Source organism: Lates calcarifer, linkage group LG8 (assembly GCF_001640805.2).
Source record: "Lates calcarifer isolate ASB-BC8 linkage group LG8, TLL_Latcal_v3, whole genome shotgun sequence".
Lineage (NCBI taxonomy): Eukaryota > Metazoa > Chordata > Actinopteri > Centropomidae > Lates > Lates calcarifer.
In genome coordinates, this window is record NC_066840.1 from 8,974,928 (window position 1) to 8,999,205 (window position 24,278).

Consider the following 24,278-nt stretch of genomic DNA (forward strand, 5'->3'; position numbering starts at 1 on the left):
GGCCCTGCCTTTGGTAAATCACCTGCTCAGGTCGTCCTCTCCCAGCTGCTGGGGATGATTTAGGTAAGAAGGTGGAGATTAAACGCGGCTCTGAAGTTTCTACTTTTCAAAAAACAGCTTCCACTCTGCCAGCTGCCATATCCCCCACTCTCTTATCTCAGTGGGCTTTGAAACTCACAGCAAAAACAAGGCAAATAAGTTAGTGAGTCTGCTCAGATTTTTTTTTTCACCAACTTCAAACAGCCAAAGTGGTAGATATAAAAATAGAAACTGTCATAAATGCATTAATCATTTAACTCTGTGTGACTCCAATCAGCTGGGTCTCGACTGTACTGTGCATAAAGTATTCCCCAGGTTCAGGCTGTGGAGGGAGCATAATCACAGGAGACAGCTTTGTTCTTACAGCCATGTTCTATGCTGAGATCGCTATCTGAAGAGGAACATCTGTCTGTCTGAAGCTGTAAGCTTTTGTCATACCAGGCACCCGCATCCAGCTCAGAAAGCAATCCACTTAACACACACTCACATACACACACACACACACACACACACACACACACACACTGGCACAAACTGATAACAAATACACATCAGGATCCGGCACCAGCAGAAACACAGGGAATGTGTGTCAGTTTCTCCCTGGTGCTCTGACAAAAGACTACCAGAGGAGCTGCCTTCAAAGTAATCACTCCACCTTTTCTGAGAAGCCGAAAGCGTTCCTTCTGGATTCAAGGTGTGCCTGTTATCTGTTTCTGCATCATAAATGATCAAAATGACGTTGTGGACTTTTTTTTTTTTTTTGCAAAGCAATGTTAAAAAAAAAAAAGAGAGATATTTTTTAGAATATATCCTATCATCTTCATCCACATTCTTATGTTCACAAAAGCAAGCAAATCTCCTACAGAGGGGGGCAAGCCCTGCAGGAAGGTATTAGGTATAAAGTGCTGCGTGTGACGTGCAGCTCAGCTTGAGGGCTCCTGCAGGGTCCCAGGCTGATTTACTGTCTGACAGACTGATGAGCCTGAGAGGGGGAGGCAGTTATTGGCCTCAGCAGCACTAGCCAGGTGTGTGAGAGATTACAGCCTTTAGCAGGGAGCAGCACCTTTGCCCAGTGAGACGTTTGGCTAAAGAGAGACTGGCTGCATGTTCTGTTGTCAGAGAAGATATATGAGGTCATCAACTGCTGTGACAAAGACTGGATAGAGAGGTGTGTTTTTACATCTGAATATTCTGAAACCATAGTGTGAATAGATGTGGTGAATAATAGAAATGTAGCTGTGTTAATATAAACAGAATACTCAATGGCATCCAGTACATTTAATCCAAAAACTGCTAACACTATGCAGTTAATGAGATATGCAGTTCCACATATTGGACCAGAAATTAATATATTCTGTCACGCTCCATCATCAGCTTGTTTCACTTGCTTCACGACTGCTTCTGAACACAGACATAAAGTGCGGCTGTTTAAATTCCAGCCATTTGAAATAACTTTCTCAAATATCACAACACCAGATGGACAGTCTGAGCTATATTTGGGCAGCGGACACTCATAGAGCTGCCCTCCCACCATTACACCAAGTTCTGAAAGAATTATTTGTTTGGTTTTGTCTGTATTGGAAATGATCTTTCCAGCTCCAGTTCCCAGTTTCCCTTAACACCACTGGCCAGCCATTGTATTATCTTCACTTTTTACTTTATTGTCCCCAAAGGGAGATTTGTCTTCCGGCCAAGTGAAACACAGAATATAAACCTGAAGATAAAACATAATGAAATACATAACAAAATATAAAACATATGCTAACCACCCTCCTAACAAGTTCTCATAAAACAATTCATATCAGTGACAACATAAAACATTTCTAATCATCACTATTCAGCCTAGTTATCAATAGTTAAAACAACATCATCATTGTTACGCATCATCAGCTGGCTCATCCTGAGCGCTTTACAGTTTGGTGGTGTGAGAGTAATGAGCTGCCATAGTTTTTCTGAACACTCCACAAAGTTTCATGCAAATTTGTCTACAGTTTGTTAAGATAGTCAGACAGACAGATGGAACAGGGAGAAAAACATAAACCCATCTACAGTTACTGTGTTGGAGTCAGTGAGTAGTGAGTCACTTGGTGAATATCAACCACTAATGAGAACATTTCTCCAAATCACAAGACTGCAGTTTCCATAACAGTCAGTGATTTATTCAGTTGAGGAAACAATCTCACCACAAGGTTCATTTAGTGACTGTTGTGGAGCTTTCGATCATATCTCTTGATATTTATCAGCAGATGGAATTTTTCAAAATTGTCATGGGACTATTATGATTGAACTGACATGAATCGAACGGACTCAACTCCAGAACGGCCACTAAATGGACTTTGTTGTGAGATAATGGCTATTTCCAAGGTCAGGAATTTACTTCGAATTGTCAATTTTTTCAGCCAACATGGACAAGAAGTATGATATGATTAAAAAACCCAGGAACAGCCACAAAATGGAGAAATAATTGTCTGTGAAAAAAAAAAATCCAGACCATGATGACAAGTCAATCATCAATAGCCAATCAGCTGATCTTTGGGAAAGGGGCTATGCATCTAGTCGCATTCAGCCAGTCAAGTTTTTAAGAGATCCTGCCAACAGAGAGGGAATAACTCCCAGACAAACTGGGGTGGAATTAACATATTTTCCTTCCAAGTTAGCTGGCAGACATAATAAACATATAAAAACAATATAATCTGATTTTGACTGGAGCGTAGACTGTGACAAAGATGACAAACTAAAGCTGACACAACAGTTAATATGTCAGTAAGCCTTACTATATTTATCAGACTGTGGCATGTTCAACGTAGAGAAGCTTACAGTTACAAACATCAGGCCATTTTCAAGCATTTTTCACCTCAAGATGAGAGTTAGTCTAGATTGAAGACATGTTCGCGCACAATTTCTATTTGTAATCCTTTAGAAAAAGAAAAAAAAAAGCTCTGTAACAACACAGCACACTACTGACACTCACATCGACTCTTTCTGGCTTCATTCCCTGGCAAAATTCATAATTAATCCCATTGTGTTTCCTTGAAAAGAAACATAAACCTGCAGATCAGCAGCTGTGATTGTGCAACACTGCCGAATGAAACTGCTTTAGCCAAAATTAGATGGAGCATCCTTCTGTGTGTTGCTTCAGCAAACTCTAAAAACTGATTACAGTTTACTCATTCAAATCAAGCCTTGATATGCACATATCCCAGCAGACTTTTGCATGAATATTGTCTTATTTTGACTTTATTAGTAATTGCATTATTCATGTTCTGTATTTCTTGTGCTGCATGTTGTCAGCATATTTGTCAGGAAGATATGCACTCTGAAATATAATTTACAGAGCTATTGTTTACTGTATTCCCAAAAGGAGTGACAGGCCATTAGCAAAGGATTTGTCTGAATCCAGACTTTTCACCTTGGAGACAGACGCTGAATGAAAATATGCTGGGCAAAGCAAATTTATCACTGTTGCACTCCTCACAGAAAGATACTTAATCATCAACACTGAGATTATAGGGAAACTTGTCCTTTACTGCATTTCTGCTGTTTCTTTGGTTTGAGCTCAATCTGAATACAGATACGGGGGAAGGATGTGCTGCAACCTGTGGGTTGACTGCAGCGCAACGTTTCAGTAACTCATCCGTGATGAATCCGTTCTAGTCAGAGGAAACTTGGCGACTTTTAATCATGGCTGTGGTCTCCTGGCAGGTGGTCTAAGTGCCCTTCATTACGGGGCCGATCCTTCTCCAGAGAGTGTACTCCACTGCTGCTGGAGACGGGGCCGCCCACATTACCTGCAGACCATTAATTAACCAGACAAGAGCTTCATCTTAGCAGTGGCCCTCAGCTGGGCAAACCGCTCTCAGTTAGAGGCTGTAAAATTTCTGGGCAAGATCAATGGTGATTTTGTTTATATATATCAACCTAAAAGACGTCCAGCTAGGCAGGAACCATCAGCTAATATCGGGAGGGAGAAGATATCAGAAGAGGATGACACTAATTCCTGCATCACTCACTCGGGGTCCCGGTGTATGTGTGCATGTGCATGTGTGTGTGTGTGTAGCTTAAGGTCCATTTACTGTATAGTATAGTATGTGAGGCCAAATGTCCTCATAACAATACAGTAAGATTAGTAAAAAATCTACAAAGCGAGGATAGTTGTGTTCAACACCTTCACTTTGAAGTAATTTCTGGGCTTGGGGTTAAATTTTGGATTGAGATTCCAGATGGGGTTGATACTATGCTACTATGATACTATTAATATTAGGCATTGGATGAAAGGTATTTAGACTGCTAGTAGCACTATGGAGCAATGCACCAATAGTCAGGCTTGAGGAAGACTGATGTGACTGGTGAGTGGATATAATCTTGCACAGTTCTCTTTTTGTGCAAAAATACACTCCAAAGTTTATCTGAATTTAATATGAGACTTCCTCAGTCTTAGTTAATTCAATCAAGTGGATATCTTCCAAAGTTACAGTCTTTTTAGTACAAAATTCCTCTTTATGTTTTGTATCCCAAAACTGCAGCTCAGCAAGGAAACGCTGTCTGGGAGACACAAACAGGGAATTCTGTACTAAAAAGGCTGCTAATAAGACAGCCTTTTCATCTGACTAATACAGATTGACGAAGCTACAGTATGTAACTTATTTCCAATAAATCATTAAAGCCTCAAAACATAATTTAATGTGGAGAGATGCTGTCAAAGGCTTCTGTGAGCAAGAACCATTGAACAGCCTGGCAGCAGTGCTGCGTACACAACAAGGATGGGCTGGGTGGAGTGTAATGGAGCAGGGAGATTGATGGGTGGGAGGAGAGGTTTGCCTTTGAGTCTCATGTTAGTGTTAGCTTGATTTCCAGATCTTGCATATGGTCACATCAATTTCTGATTAATTTTCAGAAAACATATTCACACTTAATGAAGGCTGAGGATTGTGCTCCGCATCTCTTGCATTGAAGGTGCATTAAAAAGGGATATCTTAATGGCCATTATGAACAGGAGGAATGAGTACAGCAAGAAAAACCTGTCTCAATGTTCATATGGTCATATGACCACTGTTGTAAGACAACTTTTAAAAATGTGAACCTATCCTTTAAAGGCACTGTATGAAGGTATTTTAATTTAAAATATAAAAAAAAATAACTAAAATTATCAACAGAAGTTTTATCAACAGATTTGATGCAGAGATAGCTACTGAGGTTAGCATGCCAATCAGCTACCCCTGTCCCATCTGTAGCGTTTAATCTGCCTTAAGTCCAACATGAGAGGATGAAGGAGTAGTGCTGTCCACAGAGCATATTCTAACCTCTTATCAATCATAGTGCAAATAAAACATTAAATGGAATGATTACTGAAGCTCTTGGCAAGTGACATCACCTGAAACCATGTTCAGTGGCAAAGAAAAGAAGTTAACATTTGTGTTGTTTTCCACAGCTGGTGAGTACGGGAATGAAGTTGATGCTGAACTTTCAACATTTCTTCTAGACTGGTAAGTAAACAGCTGTTAATACTAATAGCAAATGCTTACATATAGCACCTTTAACAATGTAGGTATCCCATTGTATACAATATATACAGTAAATGTCATTGAATCTATAGAGGCAATAATGATGTTTAAGCTCCTCCTGCCAGGTAAAAGCTCTGCATTGATGTGCTTGTTCTACTTTTTCTCTGGGTTATGATTCAAATTGATTTTTCTACAGCTTCCTACTCTGCTTTGCGACATAATAATCACTATGATTGAACAAATTAATTATCAGCGCTTGAACTGTTCATAGAAATCTAACTGTATCAAATAGTTTGTTTTTTTTTTTACCTGAGGAAGCAGTAGTCAGTAATGTATCCTGCTGCAGTAAGTGAAAATTTTGTGATCTATGAATTGGACATAAATAGGATATAGAAATTTAGATGAAGGCAAATCAGCATGTCTCGTCTGCACCCATCAAATGAGTTGTTTGTTTGTTTTTTTATCCATAAAGTGTAATATTTTAGATATCCTGGCATGAATCTGTTCAATGATACTATGCTCAGAGTTTTGAAAGAAGAAGAGAACACAGAGGTTTTTACATTAAATCAGTCATTCATGCATGGCAGAGTGCTGTTTATGTGAGGACATGTTCTGCATAATATCACATTTAGCGTGTCCAATTACATTAAATGTTCATATTGGGCTGCATCCTTCCCTCGGGGTCATAGAAATTTAGAGGAGGGAGGGGTGAGGGGTCGTAAGCATTCAGTAAAGCCACCTCTCTATTTTCCTCAAAGAGTCTGAATGCATTAAAAATTTAAATTAGTCTCCTCTGAAGAGAATGGACGTGCCCCCACACAATCATGGTGTCAGTGCTGCAGTTTGAGTGTATGTGTGTGTGCGCGCATACATGTGTGCATGAAAGGGCGGTGGGAAGAGTCTCTCTGACTATAATAACTCCTCGTGGGCTTCTGTAGCTGTGTGTATTCATGAGTGTATGCGCACACACAGCATGTAGTGTGCATGCTAACAGACCTGTGGGCTGAAAGTTACAACCCCCAAAACAGTCTGTGGATGAATATAAACCCTGTCTGTGTGGTTTTCAGAACACTTCCGTTACACAAGCAATCAGTCTGATTCAAACAGAAAGTGACACAGTTGCATTCGACTACAAATCTGAGCTTTTTGTTTGCGTCGTAGCTCATATTTGTACACAGATATGTTGTGTTGACAGTAGAATCTAGCACGGTTTAATGTAAGAAAGCAACATAATCTGCAGGGAAATAACACAGTCTGTCTTGACTAAGTTAGCAGAATACTGATTCCACATGCTCATCTGCTCTGCACCTTAATGTATAACCTGCTGCATATGAGCACATAGAAGATACACATGGCGAAGCAATCAGACAATATTTTAAAGGTTATGGCATTTTGTCTCTGTTTAGTGTCTGAAAGAGAACAGCTACACTCAGAGCATAACGTTGTATATTCACTGACCTGCATCATCAGGACTGTATGGGTGTGATTTGATCAGATTTCATTGACAGCCTCATAAGTGTTCTCACATTTTGACTAATGTTGCTCAACTCTGATTGATGAACTCCATCCATCCATAATCTATACCGCTTATCGTTTAAGGTTGCGGTAGGTTGGAGCCAATCCCAGCCGACACTGGGTGAGACATAGGGCATGCCCTGGCCAGATCACCAGTCAAATACAAAAACTCTCTCTTGTGAAGCAATTAAAACTGTCTTTGGCAGATGGACTGTCATGGACTGTCTCAGGTTGTCTCCAGCTCCACCTCTGTGCAAACAATAAACACAGCCAATGAATATTTTCAGCAAAACAAAACACAAAGCTCACTGTCTCTAGTTATGTCTGTGTATGGAACTTAATTGGGATTCATGCTGCATATCATGAAATATATGTCTGCAATTTTCTCATAAATAAACAAGTCTGAGATTGTTTCTAATTACACTCAAGCACGTGTATGGCCACACCAACCCTATCTCCTAGAAATTATGTTTCTATATAACTAATTTGTGACAACAAATATGTTTTGAAGGAAATGTGATTGCAACGGGATCATTTTTTCTATTAATATAATGAAAATATATTCGTGTTGTTAATTTATGTCTTTTCACAAAAGATGTTAATACTGAACATATCAGTAACATAATCAGCAACAACACATTTGTCTTCAGCTAAAATATCTGATCTTGCCATGCAGTATCCACTTACAGTGACTACAGCCTCGTTAAACTCTTAAATGCTCATGTTTAGACTCTCACAGCACTTTGGGAAATATCTTGGTCTGGTTTTTAACAGAAGTTCACAGTGACTTCAGACACAATGTGTCTGTTAACATTTCATCAAAGCCACAATCCTAACGCAGACAGGACTGTGGATGCAAACTCTGGTCCAGACACCAAAGAGCGTGTGTGTGAGTGGGATTTGTTTAACCTAAGACAGATGCACATGCGTGGAGGGTGACTGTTTAAGTTATTCTAGGAAGGATTTTATCATAATGCGCGTTATCATATTGTAAATTATATATAATATTAGGTATTAATGTGGATCATCTGTATACTTTATCTGTAAGTGTACTACTGCCACTGTGATGCTGTGCTCGTTTCACAACCAGAACTTTTACAGTTGTGATTCAGTTTGAATCGGAGTGAAACTTTTACCAAAACTGGTTAAGACTGAGCCTCAGACCTGACAGGTTTAAGTAACTGTGTTAAAGGCAAAGTCAATTTACACACATTTTTTGGGCAGCATAGTTACACACGCACGCACACACACACACACACACACACACACACACCTGTAAACACTGAGCATGTCAAAGTGTTTCACTCTCACACCTTTGAAGTGAAGTTCTGTATTATAGGGGTTTATAGGTTTCATCTTGGGCTTTCACTGCTTTAGGGAAGGAGCAGTTCACACATCAAAGAACATCAGATCCCTCCCAAATCTCCACAGAAAGACAAAGCAGAAGATTGAGATCAAACCTTAGACTTATTTAGTCCAACAAATTGTGTGTACCAGGAGAGATTTCCTCAGTTTTCCCTCTCATTAGCTGCTTTCTTTTGAGGCAATGATGTTCTCTATTGACTGTAGTAGACATAATATTTCAGGATTGTGAACCATTTACAGCAATTATTTTTGGTTTTACTTTTTATTTATTCAAGTTAAAATTAATATTTAGCCTGGGATGTGCTATAAATACTGAAGGCACACATTTAAATTATTCTATTTTGTCTTATTGCATGGCACTCATCATAATTCATCATAATTGTTTCATTAGTTAGCAAAATGTAGAGAGAACACAATAAACCAGGTATTGAATGAATCTATTTTTAAGTATTTAATTTTGGAACTAATTACAGTGATGCTAGAGTAAAGCTGTTGTTGCAATCTGTTTTATTTCAGTGGCATTTCATGAAGTGTCAGTGTCAAAGTCGACTGACATTTCAGCATGTAATCTGTATCACTACACCTAACATGGATGATAATGCTCATAATTTGTGTCTACGTCACCCTCCTGTTGTTATATCCAGACTTAGAAATGTGTATAAATGCACCACATATGCTTTATATCCTTTTATATCTGAACAAAGATTCAACAGAGGAAGTCAGTCCCATGTCTGAATATAAGTAAAGCACAGTAGCAGAGGGTGGTGTTGGGGTCAAACATAGTTTTAATTATAAAGCAGTGCAAAATAATGACTGCAAAAAACATACACAACTGAAAACAATTTGTCTTATAGTGAGAAATGTGTAGGTTGGCTGCAGTACTGTTGAATCATACTCATTGTTGGAGCGGAGACACAGTAAGCCTGGGCTTCCATTAATCAAATGCAGTTTTGCAATATAATGCAAAATCAGGTGCTAACTTCCTTTAAGCTAATTAGAAAATTGATTTTGCTACTTTAATTTTTTTTTTCATTTCCCTGTGTGCAGTCCAGTTGAACCTTTAAAGCTTAAAGCTATGTTTTGTTCCATTTCTCTTTCACTTCTTTCTGCTTCTTGACTTGACTGATTGCCACAAATGTGTGCAGTAATCATGATGGAAGACTGTGCATCATCATCATAGATCCTCTGTTGAAAGGTCTACATAGTAGTCAATTTGGTGACACCTCAGTCACTTATATAGTCATTAAGCTGTGGGGTTGTATAGTTGTATAGTTTGGAAACTAGCAAAGCTTAATACCTTGCTCAATTGTTCTGCACTAAAATCGATGAACTGCTATCTAAGGATGAATAATTGTGTGAAAAATAAGATTGAGCTGTTGGACCATATTTGCGCACTATCAGATTTTTCTGTACATAAATGGTTCAGTTTTGCGCATAAGCAATGCGTTGTATTGTTAAAAATAGCACAACTATCTGCTGTGAAACTCCCTGTTCATCCTTGTGCTTGTTGCTGTTTATATAACAGATAGTGTATCTATTTGATCTTCCCAACACAGATCTCTATCTTATGAACTACTCAAAGGCTTGCAGTCTTTAGCAACAGAACCAGACAGAAAATCTTGTGTTTTATTCCAGACTTCTAAAAATTTATTAAAAGTGATGCCTTGTGAGTCAAGCAGCGGGGGCCACTGAAGGCTGTGATTTAGAGGAATCTGAGGGAGCCGCGCTCTCTTGCTGATGTGGTGGTTCCATTTCACAGAACTATATCTGGTTTAAGAGTGAAGCAGTTCAGTTTCTGGCAGCTTGTTAGCAAACATCCCACATTCGCTCATGATCATTATTAGTGATCCTGTCCTCAGAGCTGCCACCTGTGAGACAATTAAAGCATATCAGAGGACACTTCTCAAATCTCGAGCCACGCCAAAAGTGAGCAAAGATTGTTGTGTGGGTGTTGCACGACAGCGAAAAGCTATTCGTGCATTCACAATATGTATTTTTTAAACCTTTTCTCAAAAATGCTTGAAATGCACTGTCAAAATCAACTCTCAGACACTTCTAGCAGATTGTTTTCTTCTCTGCAGGGAAAAAAAACAATAAAGATCATCAATCATCTCTAGCTCCACATCTTTATGTTCATCTCTTTCCTTGTCGCCATCTGTTTCTCTGCCTTGCATCAGACTTGAGGAATATATTGCTTATTTTTTATTTTGATCAGACCCTTTTTGATTTTCTGCATATTATTCTTGAGACAGATGGCTTACCTTGCTATCCAAATTATACTAGAAAGGTAATGGACATTGCGAAGTTGTTGACTGTGGGAAAGGCTTAGGTAAGAACTTGGTTGTGCAGATGCTTTTCAGATAAAAACCTTGTTTCCAAAAAAGCTTTACACAGATGTGGAAGTCCACAACTCCATTTACTTAAAAAGATGAAACAAAGTATCCATTTAAGCTGCCAAGAGTAATATGTGCTATTTCAGAATTGTATGCAAGCATACGTCATGTGAACCAGATTTCAAGAAGACAACACAACAGGACCGGTGAATGATGGGGTTCAGGGGTGGTGGAGGGTGAAAGAGACAGAGAGTGAGAGTGAGAGAGAGGGTAAGAGAAATCCATTAAATCCTTTTGAAATATTAAGTAAATATATCTGTTTCCAAATACTTTTCCCCGTTTCTATGGTGAAAGACCTACTGTGCTGAAAGATTTACTTCAGTCTGGATTTCCACACGTGTGGACATGGAGTGCAGACTACGAGAAAGACTCCTGATGGCTCTTCAGTCCTTCAGTTTAGTCTAACTCATCTCCTGCAGTAGCACCATCTCTGCAGAGCTTCCCCCCTCTGGCTATTTTTCTAAAACTGTCCTCACCTGCGAAATGGACTGTTTTCTCTTTTTTTATGGTGCACTAATCTATAGCACATTTAAAATCCTTGTTTTTCCGCCTTTGACAAATGAAACGTGCTGAAAAGCCTAATAAGATAATATCTTCAGAAGAACAGGAGTCGGGATGCAGACTGAACCTGCAGAAAACACTGCAGTCATCTGTTTTCTGTGTGGTTACAGAAAGACTCACACACACAAATGCTCAGGAGGACTAGGTGGGATTTTTGTGATGCCCAACCATGAAATGCTATGGATATTTTGAAGCAGCCTTTGGAGCGCCACTGTGACAGAGAAGGGAACACGAAACCACAGTTAATAATGTAATTAGCTTTGCAGCCCTGGGCTATGTTTGTACCCTGTGAAACAAGAAAAAAAAAGTCATCAACATGATCCTAGCAGTAATGATTGTGCTTTTACTTTGTGTATGTGTGCGTTTGTGTGGAAAGCATGCAAAATCATAATTGTGTGTGTGAGAGAGAATGCAAATATTCTCCCCAAAGACTGCACACATCTCCCAAATGATTCATGACCCCGAGCGTTTTCAGCTACGGCTGTGACTGTACTATGGACGTGAAGCCTCCATTTTTGGCCTGAGAGCTTTTGAGGCTGGAGTGGGATTTTGTTCCACGAGTTTTTATGTTAATTCATTCTACTATTCTCCATGTGTTGACAGTTAAAGTGCAGTGCTACAGTATGTATAGCTCCAAAATCAGGGAAACATACATGATAAGAATAAAGACTTAGAGATCAGAGAGAAACAACAGCATTGATCATTTCAGCAAGTGTCCCAAAACAACATACTGCTGCTGATTTCCCATTTCACGCAGACAGTCAGCATTGTTCTACTTTTTTAAGACATGTTCACCAAATGGTTATTATTGTAACCATGATGATGAAGGTACCCCGGCGTTAACAAAATACTCATATTAATCCTTTCCTTAAAGCCAAACCTTAACCAGCTCTGTGAAAGAAAACACAGCTCAAGGCCAGTCCATTAAGGCAGCAGGGGTGCCAATGCAGACTGCTTTCTAATGCGAATAACATGTTTCTGTTGTTTACCTTGTAAATGTTGTGACAAAAGACACAATGATTGTGATTGTGATGACTTTCGAGATATGTATAAAGGTAGTGTTTTTGTGATAAGCTTTTACACTCACTGATCTGTTATTCAAACTGGACTTCCTGGACTATATTTCATGTCTCATCAGTGCATGAAACAACGTGCCCCACCAACACAGCCTCATACATTGCTTTAATGCAGAGATGTTTTTGGTCTCAATGGGGGGCTAAGAATCTGCAGCCATATTAACATGCTCCCAATGACAATGCTATGAAAGTGAGATATAGAAGGTATGTTTACCGTGTTCGCCATAGTTTAGTGTGTTAGCAGTGCTGTTGTTAGCAAATTTGCTTTAAACACAAAATAGTACTAGTATAGCTACACTCAAAAGATTCTGGATTTTGGATCTCTCTGTCATTGAGGCAGAAAGCCGGTCATAGCAAACACACATGCATAAATTACAATGCAATGCTCAGAGCATGGTTTTATATTTTGCATGTGCAAGTGTTTTTGTCTTCCTTTTCCCACTTAATAATTTGGGATCCCAGCCAAGTTAAGTAACAACTTCACGCTGCACTGCTCATCTGCGGAGCACAAGTGTGATTCTCAGAAACGCGCTGGCACAAAAGACAGATTAATATGCATGTTGTTACTCAGATATTTATCGCCCCAGTAACACTGCCAGTTTATTGCTCTGGCTGTTTGTGTTGTTTTTTTTCTTCCCCATGTGCATCTGAGGTGTAGCCTCCAGCTTGGCCAGCTTGGCCCTCGGATACAGCAGCAAAAACAGCTGGTTGTCATGGGTGACCACAAGAGGAAGCGAGTGAGCAGATGAAAGAGAGAGAGATTTATTTTACGGTTTTCTGAGTGGCTACTCTTTTTGCTCATGTGCTGTGCTGCTAAATTGAAGATGAGTGGGAGGGATTCTATCTCTCTATCTAGGTAGATAGAATGGTGCTGTTCCTGACTACATTATATTAATATCTATCTATCTATCTAAAGACTGCTTTTTTCTGTCTTTTTTTTTTTTTTTTACAAATATAAAAGCTCTCCATGGAAACTGAATAGAATTGTTGGATCACTGATTGGATTTAGCCTTTGGTTTTCAGAGCTGACAAAAAGGCATCTTCTTTATAACCATCAGATTTCAGATCTGTTTAAAAACGAAAAAGCCTGAATGTAACAGGAATGTACACTCTGTGTGTACTGTGTATGACTGTATTTAATGAAAATTGATACAACCTGCCTGATGCTTGGAATGTTGAGGGCACTGGACACTGTCAGTGTTAATTCAGTTATAGTTAGTGATGGTGTTATACTGGACTACATTATAATAAGTGTGTCAGAGCAGTTGCATTGAATTGCATTAAGTTGTACATGTGTACTGAATAAAATGGCCACTGAGTGTATGTTTTTGGGCTTATCCAGTAAACTAGATACCTGTCATATGAAGATGCTTCATCACACTGATGCAACCAACATGTTAATCCAATATAACCATAAGGCCAACAGGTCACTGATTTGTAACATTGCCTCCATTGGTTTAAGACAGTGTGAACAGAGATTAAAAGGATAAAAATGACAGTATAAACAGTATACAAATGACAAATTTACATGGTCTCATTTTATATATTGTAAAGCTTCCAACACCCAGTTTTAGACCGAAACATTATAAAGAATTTTTTTATTATTATTGATAATAACTGGTATTATTTTGACCAAAACTAACAATGAATTTACTAAACTGTAAATTCTGCTAATGAGTATCATTTGTGTAGCCACAGCCTGCAGCTGCATGCCACTGAACTTCTTTAAAAGCACATTAAAGATACCAGTTGCATTGACTGACATGGTCCCTCATTAACATGGTCAATGTAGGTTACCCTGAAATAACTCCTGGCTGCATTTTTTGATCTCTGCAGCAGACATCATTTAGCCTACACAGAGATGTGGTTTCATTTTGCACTGCTGAAAGCAATAAACTATACTGCCTATGCTCGATGTAATTACAGCAAACATATATCACCCAAATGCAACATTAGAGTTTAATGGCGTGAGGATTAAGTTACATCAGAGTGTGGCTGCACAGACAGTGCAGGTTTCCAGGATCTATTTTATTGGTGGGTTCGGTCTTGAAATGAAATTTGTTGATAATAATAATAAATAAATAAGCCTCCTCCCTTAGCTCCACCCCACATTGTGTGTTTTAAGTCCTGCAGTGTTTTAAAAAGCTGGACAGAAATCACTTAGCCTAACAAGACTGAAGATGGAGATCAGTGCTTACACTTAAAATCAACTTCAGTAGGGGAGAACAGTTCAGTGTGTGCATTCATGTGTATCTCTCAGAGCGCTCACGTGTCTTGCAACAGGGCTATCCACTCCTGTTTAACTACCAGCATAAAGTGTTTGTGAGACTGAAATAATGCGTGTTGTTTGCCCTTATTTAAATGCCCTTCACTGTAATTGGTGTAATCTGTAGGTTTTATCGAGTGCCAGGTCTGTTTTTATAATTTGCTTTTATGTGCCTCTGCACAGCTGTCAGACTGTGCCAACTGCCTCTCCTTACATGTGCATCAGACATTGCCACTTTGATGCTGACTAGATTTTGAAAGCATGTCCAGGCTTGGTATTTGTCAGTTGTAGTCCTGTTATGCAGGACGTCTCAGCGGGACATATTATGAGAGGTTGGTATCTGTTTGTGCACTTGGGCAAAGGCTGCACCACAAGTGGCATTAATTTGTTCTACCACACAACCTTGGGGCTGTTCTGCTCTCTCTAATGACTAAGCAGAAGTTGACAGAGAAGATAAAATAGCTGCTGTGTGTGAAAGCACAATGTACAGCAAGATCATAGAGACGATTTCAGGGTGACTCTGTGCTTTTGATCATATTTCATACATTTAGAAAACACAGAGTATCAATAATTGAATGTAATTTCTGAAGCAAAAGTCATCTGATGACTCTCTTTCTTCTCAAGTGATGCCTGTGTATATATTTATTTGCATAGAAAACTCCCACAGACAACCTACGCGTTCATTTTCTGCAAAAGAACACCTAATCAACCTCAGACATCCACTCCATCAAACCCCAGCCTAACCAATGTCGAGCTGAGTGGCACCTAGATAGATGCTGCAATATGGCTTTCAAAATCAACCTCTAAATCAGCCACCTTCCACTCTGAAACATGCCGTATAATGGAAAATATTGATATTTTTTGGCATATGTTGAGTGCACCGCCCCTCGAATTAATCATGGCATTGAAGAGAGAGCTCCCTCCTCGTCTGACTGCCGGCTCTACCTGTCTCATTCCCTCCACTCACCCCTTGCCCAATGTTTCCATAACTTGCCCAGCCACATGATGAGATCAGAGAAGCCTGGTCATCTAAGTAATGGCTTTCTTTTCTGTTGATTCCTCCTGGGTCCGCGGCCCTGCATGTGGGTGATGTATGCTCCGCGCAACGGCACCGGACAGCTCATCTCTCTCAGCCACAGGCACCTCTGAATAAGCACATCCACCCTGGGCCAATCTCTGAAATGTACTTTGGGGCTGCTGCTCTCCCTCATTGACATCCACAGAGCAAGAAAAGAACTATAACCATTTTAGAGTCATGTAATATGACTTTAGAGTATTAGTGGAGGGTTGAGGGGAAAGATCCATTGGCAGAGGCTGTACACTGACCTTTTCCATTTTCTGCAGGCGCAGACACAGAAGAAGTCTCATAGCTGCCACAGCAATGTTACATCTTTCACATTATGACTGTCGGCATTGATTTTCACTCATATCCTCTGTATGAACTTCTCCAACATGTGTTTTCTCAGTGTGGCAACTGTTCAGTCTAATTATGCAGTTCCCTTCCCTGTCCCCAGGCTCACTAGCACCTATGGGCTCTTCCTGCTCTCCAGCTACAGTACAGTAAGCACCCTTTCTGCAAACTCCTCAATGGCATTTCTTCAACATGAGCGCCCTCGGCTACTGTGCTGTGCAGTGAAATGCAGCCTTTAGACTTTAATTGAAAAAAACTGGCCAAATGTGGAGTGTGGAATCAATATATGAATCACAAATGAAGCACTGAGGAAAAGCAAAGCCAAATGGTCAAACCCCCCCCCGAAAAAAACAGCAGAAGCCCACAGGATATGGCACTCACATGAATTGTATGAAATGCCATGGACTTTCAGTCTCTCTCCCTGTCTCTCTTTCCTTTTTTCCTCCCTCCTGCTGCCTCCCTGTTGTACCCTCTTTATTCCTGCTGACATTCCCCAGACGCCTGATGGATATCGGACCATATCCTCCAGGAGACATATTCCATTATCATGCTGCCACAGCGCACATCCACAGACCCATCTCTTCTCTAATCAATGGCCATGCAGCACAGCAGCACAGCAGACAAACAGGGCGCACACAGTAAAACATTCAGCAAATAATCAAACCAATAGATTGACACAAATGAGAAAGAAAGGAAGTAATCTATATCTCAGGTGACACACAGCTGATTCCTTTACATCTGCGCAGATCAATACAGATGGAAATCCGGCAGAGCAGTCCCAGCTGTGCTGCCTCTTACCTGCGTGTCTCTCTGGTGGTCCTTCTCGCTGTGGCTGTGCTTGATGAAGACCCTCGGTCTACACAGCCATGCCCTCCTATATGGGCATGCATCTGTGGGGCAGATCAGAGCTCTGCCTTGTGTCTGTCAGCCTGGAGAAAAAGAGGGATCAAGGATCGGAGAGTCCTCCCAGCCAGCAGCCCCGTCTAGCGCATCTCCTTGTGTCTCCTGCTCTCCCGGGTCATTCCAGCCAGCCCCTCAGCAACCGCAGAGCCAGAGAGCGAGCATTCAAGAGGTGGGGGGGTGGGAGGTGCTTAGAAGACTGAAGCGGACATGGAACGGCGAGCAGAACACCTCCTCCTCCTACATGTCTGACTGCAGCCAGTGGACATGCTACAGCTGGAGCCTCTGTCCACCTCCCGTTTTCTCCCTGTGCATGTGTGTTAGTGTGTGTGTGTGTGTGTGTGTGTGTGTGTGTTTTTTTTTTTTTTGTGTGTGTGTGTGTGTGTGTGTGTGCTCCACTCTGAGACCGTGTGTGGAAACTCAGTCTCTTCTCTCACTGTTGATGCTGCCGGTGGCTCCGAGATGCTGAGGCAGAGTGAGAGGGAGATGGAGAAAAAGAGGGAGAGGGAGAGAGAGAGGGGTGTGTGAGACAGCGGGGGAGGGTATAGGAAAGGCTCCCTCCTGCTCCATCTATCGGTACCTGTCAATCAGGGATGCATGGCAGTGGCTGAGTTAATGAGTCATCCATACCCATATGCATCTCTCTCTCTCTCCCTCTCTCTCTCTCTCTCTGTGTGTGTGTGTGTGTGTGTGTGTGAGACAAACAAAGACACAGAGATGTACACACAGGCAGAGTAGGCATGTTTCCTGTGCCTTGCGTATCTTGCATGTTTACAGTGTGCAAATCCACTCTTGTAAGTCTTTTGTATGCTAATAAACATAAACATGAAATTACTGGCTGGGAACTTTATAGCCCGCTATCTACACACATACACAATGTAAACACACACACAGCCAAACATACACGGAGGAGAGGAACACCTAAATAGCAGCAGAGGATCACCTCGGGCTAACAGTGTATCATCAGCCCTGAGAACCTACACCCATAACAGGCTACCTGCCTCCCTGAATGCCCAGGGGAATGATATATCACACTTCGACACTGCAGAGGATCCTCTGGAGAGGAGAGAAGAGGAAAAGAGAGGAGAGGAGAATAAATATCAACGTCCCTGCAATGAGACACCCGCCCCCAAAAAGGACTAAAAGGCAGGTTGGCCAGAGAGAAGCACGAGGGGAGAGGAAAGAAAATGAGGAAGACAAGAGGTGAAATGTTGAGACTCAGTTTCACTGACAGTGCGCTCTGTTTTGTTCTCCAAGCATGCTGTCTGTTCTGCTTTGACTGCCTCAAGAATTAAAGAGTGAGGCAGAGAGGGATAAAACGGAGAAGAATGAAGATCTGGAGACAGGAAGAAAGGCTTTTGAAATAGACAGAGGGAAAGAAACAGAGAGAGAGAGAGGGAATGAGAGAGGGAGAAATGCAGGTGCTAACACATTTTCCCATCTGATAAAAAAAACAGGGACATTTACAAAGCACGGGAGGAGCATACTAAACAACCTCTTCATTTAGTCTCTTTTTCTTTTTTCTTTCTTAAATAAGTCTCTCTTTATCTTTGCATCCTCTGTAGTTATACCTCTGTCTTGGGCAGAATGCCTTCTTCTCTGCCTGTGTCTGGCTTTGAATTAAGCAAGCCTCTGTCCAGCTTGGAACAAGGACTTGTGTAGAAACAGCACCCCCACCCCACCCCCCCAAAAAAGAAAGGAAAAACAGAGGTTAACCCTGTCAGAAAAGGTTATCAACAATCTCCCAGCATCTCTGCAAACTGAAAATGTCTAGACAGAGAGACATGCTTGTTGTAAGCGGTGGAAAGACTCTGGTGGCAGGATGTTTGGGCCTTCAGACAGCCATGCTTGCAGCATTATGTGACTGGACTGAAAAGACTGTCTAAAGAGACTGTAACTCTGCTATAGTGCACCATAACACACCACACCAACTGTCTGTCTATGCTCTCTACTGTATTGCATGCACCGATGCTCTCAAATATAAGTGCATGACCAATCGCAACCCAAAATAATGAATTCTGAACCTGCTGCAGCAAATTCAAATTACGCAAAATATGAAAAGGAAGTCATGGATTTAAAGGAACTGATTAACAGCAGTTTAAAATTCATTCATAATGTGCCCTTTGTAATTCATCCCACAGCAGGGCTTAGTGTAGCCTTACTGAATCCAGACCTGACCCTTCAGGGAAACAGTTCTGCACTGACCTGGGGTCTACTTTTGAAAAAAATGTCCTGGTGCTCGGCTGTGCTAATCTAACTCTGTAATCTGCTGCTAAATCAGGCTTTAGGAGTGAGCCAAGGCAGCGACTGAGGCAATCTCGTGGAGTAGAATCAGCCTTGTGGACTGTGTGTGGGGGTAATTATGCATGAGGAAGACGGTTAGCACTGCGTTGGATGTTGGCAGAGAACTAGCAGATGGTAATTCCCTCTCGCTCCTGCGCTCCTGGCAGACCTCTGGATTACAAATGCACTGGTACCTACTTTCACACACACATATCACCCTTTCTCGCACATACAGATGCATTACAGCAGTCACAGTCTTCAGCAACTCTAAGCAGGATCATGCAAGCTAGAGGGACGTTTGGGATTCCAAGTTGTGAACAAACCCCTTCTGTGTTGGTCTTCCTTCAACATTACAGAGTGCCAAATACACAAGGGTTTCACACTTTTTAATAAGTCATAAGCAAAAGGTGGTATGTCATCGGCAGTTATATTCTGAAGTTTAATCAATGACACAGAGTCTGCTAGTATGGAAACCTTAGTACCTCCATCACCCTTTGTACATTTGGGGCCCTATTTTCATGGCAGTGAAATGGCCCACACAATCAGCACTCTGACATTTTGGTATTTCCCTACCATGAAACTTACTTTGGCCGTCTGGGTTGTACTTTGTGCCCAGTGCTGCACACAAAAGGCAGCCAACTTTGGTGGAAGTTGGGTCTTAGACTTGAGCTGAGGATAGATGTCTCAGCACTGTGTTTTGCCATTTTGGTGATAATATCAAACAGAGCAAACCAAATATTTGCAGAAAATGTGCAGCAATAACAGAATAATGTTGAGAAATGTGAATAAATTATTTTAATCAAACATGCTTCAATCGATAGAAACAGCATCAAAGTTTTATGTCTAACATGATAAAAGCTGGAATGGCAGCAAATAAGTCAGCATTGATCTAAGAATTAAAGTTCTCACAGTATCTTTGTCCACAGCTGCTTTAGACTGTTGGAAAAGCTTCCCATTCGGTTCATTAAATTCCTGCAGCCATCTGAAGGCATCATATCAGATACAGTATATCAATAAATCTGCAGCCTCTGATTCGAGAAGTGCCACATCAGAGTGCAGTGCCATTAGGCACAGATGTCTGCTTACCTTGATTAAATCATGTGCAAATGACACCAGGCTAACCACACACACCTCTACATGTATCAGAGAGGTGAGTTTCAACTCTGTATTCTCTCTGTTTCTGTGGGAGATACCGTGGCTCATCAATCATGTGCCATTTCTCTCTTTCTTTTTAGCAAAAGTGGCATTTCATGTTTTATTCCTTGAATCCAGATGCTGTTGTCATATTCACTACAACATGATGTGACCATTTATGAAGCTATGGTCAGTGGGGCTGTGTGCTCACATTGCGACACCAAAAGACAATATGATTTCCTGGAAAAGCATTTATCCATTTGTAGAGCTCTTGTTGTCAAGCTTCACTGTGATTGGTTCAGCTGAGAGAAAATTAATTAGTCATCACATCCTCTGATCCACTTCACCCACCACTTTTGCATTTTGCACCCAAAATAGCAGGTACAGGTGGTAGTCCTTGCACCCAAGACCTACCACTTTGCACTTGTTCCAATTGCATGGTCAAAGTAGGGTCCACGACGTGAGATGTGCTATCACCATCCAGTGGTGCTCTCCAAAATGTTACAGTGTCAGATACCTTTTGTCAGAGAGGCAGGGATGTGGGCCTCAACCCTTACCACTAAAAGACTTGCTGATGTGTCTCTGGCAGTATCCTGCTGCTGTGACAGGAAATGCACAAAGCTCCTCTTAGCCAAATCTCCTCATTGGACATGCCACCTGAGACACAGGCTCTTGACTCCAGGTGGCTTGGAAACAGGAAATTAGCCCAGCTCTTGATGGCTAATTTCCCCCCCGACTGGCATCTCATGCAATTGTAGCCATAGCATCTTACCCAGAGTGAGAGGAACCCCTGCTCCCTATTTTCAGGGTTTCAGGCCCTCAGTAGCTGGTTCTCATCATACTTTTATTTCATCTCTGTCCTCATAAAGTACATCTCCTCTGATAGCTTGTCAACAGTCCTATGAAGGCCAGTGGTAACTGACACAGACAGCATAGCCAGATGGTTGCTCACATATGCACTCTCTGCAGAGTTTCCTTGGCATTCTTGTACTGCACCAAAATAGGCAAAGTCTCCCTTAAATCACTGGCACTCTGTTTACAGCACTTCTTAAGACCAGATCCAGGTCAGTCAGAACCTTTCCTCACACCCCTGTAGTTCAGGACCTTGTCCAGCTGAGTCAGCTGGTCCAGGCTCTCACCAGGAGCATGCCCATGAGCAGAAAGGCTGGCTCTGAGTTCCATGAACTGTCCCAATCCAAACAACATTTTTAAGTCTCTGTTTAACAGCAGCATAATCTGTTGTTTTGATGTGAACCTCCATCTGTCTTACCCAACTGAGAGAACTGGCTTCCGTCACCAGTGAGGAAAGCATGCATATCAACTTTGACATCCATGCTGGGTGAACGTCTGTCAAACTTCCCTGTGCCAGATTTAAAAAGGTTGAGTTGCATCCAGTCCCCTGCATAGTAGCCAGCCAGCTATACTGAAGAATCTAAGCTCCAGTTTATCAGCATGTTAACAACATGACAAAAACACAAAATCAGCCATAAAAATGAATACTGCTGTTATCAAGCTTCTTGGGGAAACGATTTAAGGACTTAAAGTCAATGTTGTAAATCCACATGGAGCCAACAGCTCCAGTGTGTTTCACAATAAGGGGAGGGAGTTTGAAATAGAACTGCAGTTTTAAAATGGTAGATTTAAATGTTTGTAACTGATGGAAAAAAGACAATCAGATTCACTTTCACACCAAACTCACAACCTCCTCAGAGTGAGGGCAGCTACAGGAGAGAAAACTGGAAAACTACAACATTGTTACTTGAACCTGCTGACCTACAACACATTGGTTGTGGGGTTACAAAAAACCCTCAGTAAAAGTATATTTCAGTGAAATTTCAAGAGGAGGGAGCAATGACTGTACTGTGCTATGTTTTCACTTTTACTCAAAAAGAACATGGCTTCCCCACCAGAGGAGAATCTCTAATTTTCTGTCTGCTGTGAAATCTTTGAGGATCCTGTCCCCCCATCAAGTAGCCACAGCTTTTGAAAATACTGTTGGCAGAGCTGGTGGAGGAAGAAACATGTGAGTGTTCCCATTGTAAGAGACGATTTTCAAAGAGAGAAACAGCCTTGGCATTAAGGAATCTGTATGCAGCTTTCATGACCTCTGCAGCCTTCTGCATTCTGAGAAACTCCTCTGTCTGGACCATTGTCAGCCAGTGCGTCTCATCTGCAGAGATTCAACAAGTTTGATCAACCGCCAGAACACACAAGGTATGGGCCCAAAACACAGAGAGACAGATTAAGGAGCAGTTTAAGAAGCTTCACCAGTTTCCAGAAAGGAAGAAGAGGCCAGGATAGCTCCCTTTAGGGAGGAAGGGGAGCAGAATAATGATGAAGGAATAGAGAGTTAAGTTGAGCACTAAAGACATCTCATTTCTGAACAACTATAAGGCTGTAGAGGAGAGAGCCAAGCAGCAACCCCCGCAGGACGACCCATATCCGCTCTTTGGAGCTCTGATAGATGTGTCCAAACACATCTGGAACAAGATTAAGGAGATGGCCGCCTGCTGTAATCCTGTGATTCTGGACCCAAATTCTGCTGGTCTACATCTGACCAGTGTGAGATATGGAGAGAGACAGCAGCTCCCTGAAAACCCTGACACTACTTCACTGTCTTATAGGCTTCAAGGGCTTTTCTCCTGGGGACTCACAGCCAGGTTGTCGAGGTACTAACACACATATACACACCTTCACACACTTTCACTGACACATTGTTTCCATTCATTAACAATGGGGATGAACTCCTGCTAAAGATACTGCAAGTGAAGGTCTCTGTAACAGCAGAACAGAGCAGATAGATATTTTTAGTTAGAGCAGAGTTTCTCAAACTTTTGGGGGGCAACAACTCTAGGGTGAGTTGAGGTCATACCCCAGCTTCAATCCAGGCACTCATCTGAGACAAACCTTTTCAGAAATCGCTATCAGTAACTGCCTTTATTTTGAACTGATGATCTAATAAAAGTTATTTGTGAAATTTGGGGTGTAAGGACAGATAAGCACAGGTCCAAGATGATATGAACCTTGATCAGTTGGGGTGGGCTTCCTCTTCTTGCCACGTTCATAAGAAATGAAGCAAAATTTTATTGTGTAGTGTTGTCATGATAAGCTTAATACTTGCAGGAAAATTCTCTGCTGGTTGCTGTCCATTGTAACCAGTTTACATTACATTACATCACAGGGCGTTTTTGTTGCAGTTTTTAACTTCATGTCAAACCATTCCTTCTTTATTTCAGTCACACTGTGGCCCTGTGATGACACATGTTGACAGCTGCAGTGACATTTTCTCGTTTTCTCAGGTCGACTAATAAAACTACAGACACTGCTTAATTTGTTCTGTTTCAGTCTGATGATTTCCAACAGTTGGACAAGGGGCCACACTGTGAAGTTGAAGTTTTGCTCTTCGGTTTTCTTCATTTTTGTAAATGAAACCTGCTCACAAATGGAGCAGAACAGGCAGCCTTTATCTAGCAATTTGGGGTTGCTGATTAAGGTAATAATCAAATCTCACAAACGCACACCTGCACGTGTACAGATGGCATCATCAAGTTGACACAAGTTTGAGCAGTTAGCAGGGTTTACTGAGTCAGACAAGAAAAGTAAGAGAGATGTAAGAGAAGAATGCAAATGTTAAGTAATGCTTAAGATTACAGTCTGAATATAACAATTTAATTTTTAATATATATGTGGTATCAAAAGAACACTTGCTGAGACAAATATGCAAGTACAGGGGAAGAAGACAAAAGCTTAGGGGATAGGAAGATTACAACTTGGTGTTTAAGAATGACATTACAATAAATTTGACTGAAAGCTTTTTCATAATCACATTGTACT

The 24,278-nt window shown here is 41.2% G+C and overlaps 2 protein-coding genes across 2 annotated transcripts in view; one reads left to right on the top strand and one right to left on the bottom strand.

Moving 5' to 3' along the window:
- The window catches only part of LOC127142698 (FERM and PDZ domain-containing protein 4), a 68,268-nt gene extending 44,541 nt beyond the window's left edge, over nt 1-23,727 (bottom strand). The window contains exon 1 of the mRNA XM_051072222.1: nt 16,926-23,727. The gene's annotated coding sequence lies outside the window, so the exon portion shown is untranslated. The remainder of the gene's footprint in view (nt 1-16,925) is intronic.
- si:ch211-153b23.7 (uncharacterized) overlaps nt 5,501-24,278 on the top strand; it is an 85,170-nt gene continuing 66,392 nt past the window's right edge. The window contains exon 1 of the mRNA XM_051072221.1: nt 5,501-5,522. The gene's annotated coding sequence lies outside the window, so the exon portion shown is untranslated. The remainder of the gene's footprint in view (nt 5,523-24,278) is intronic.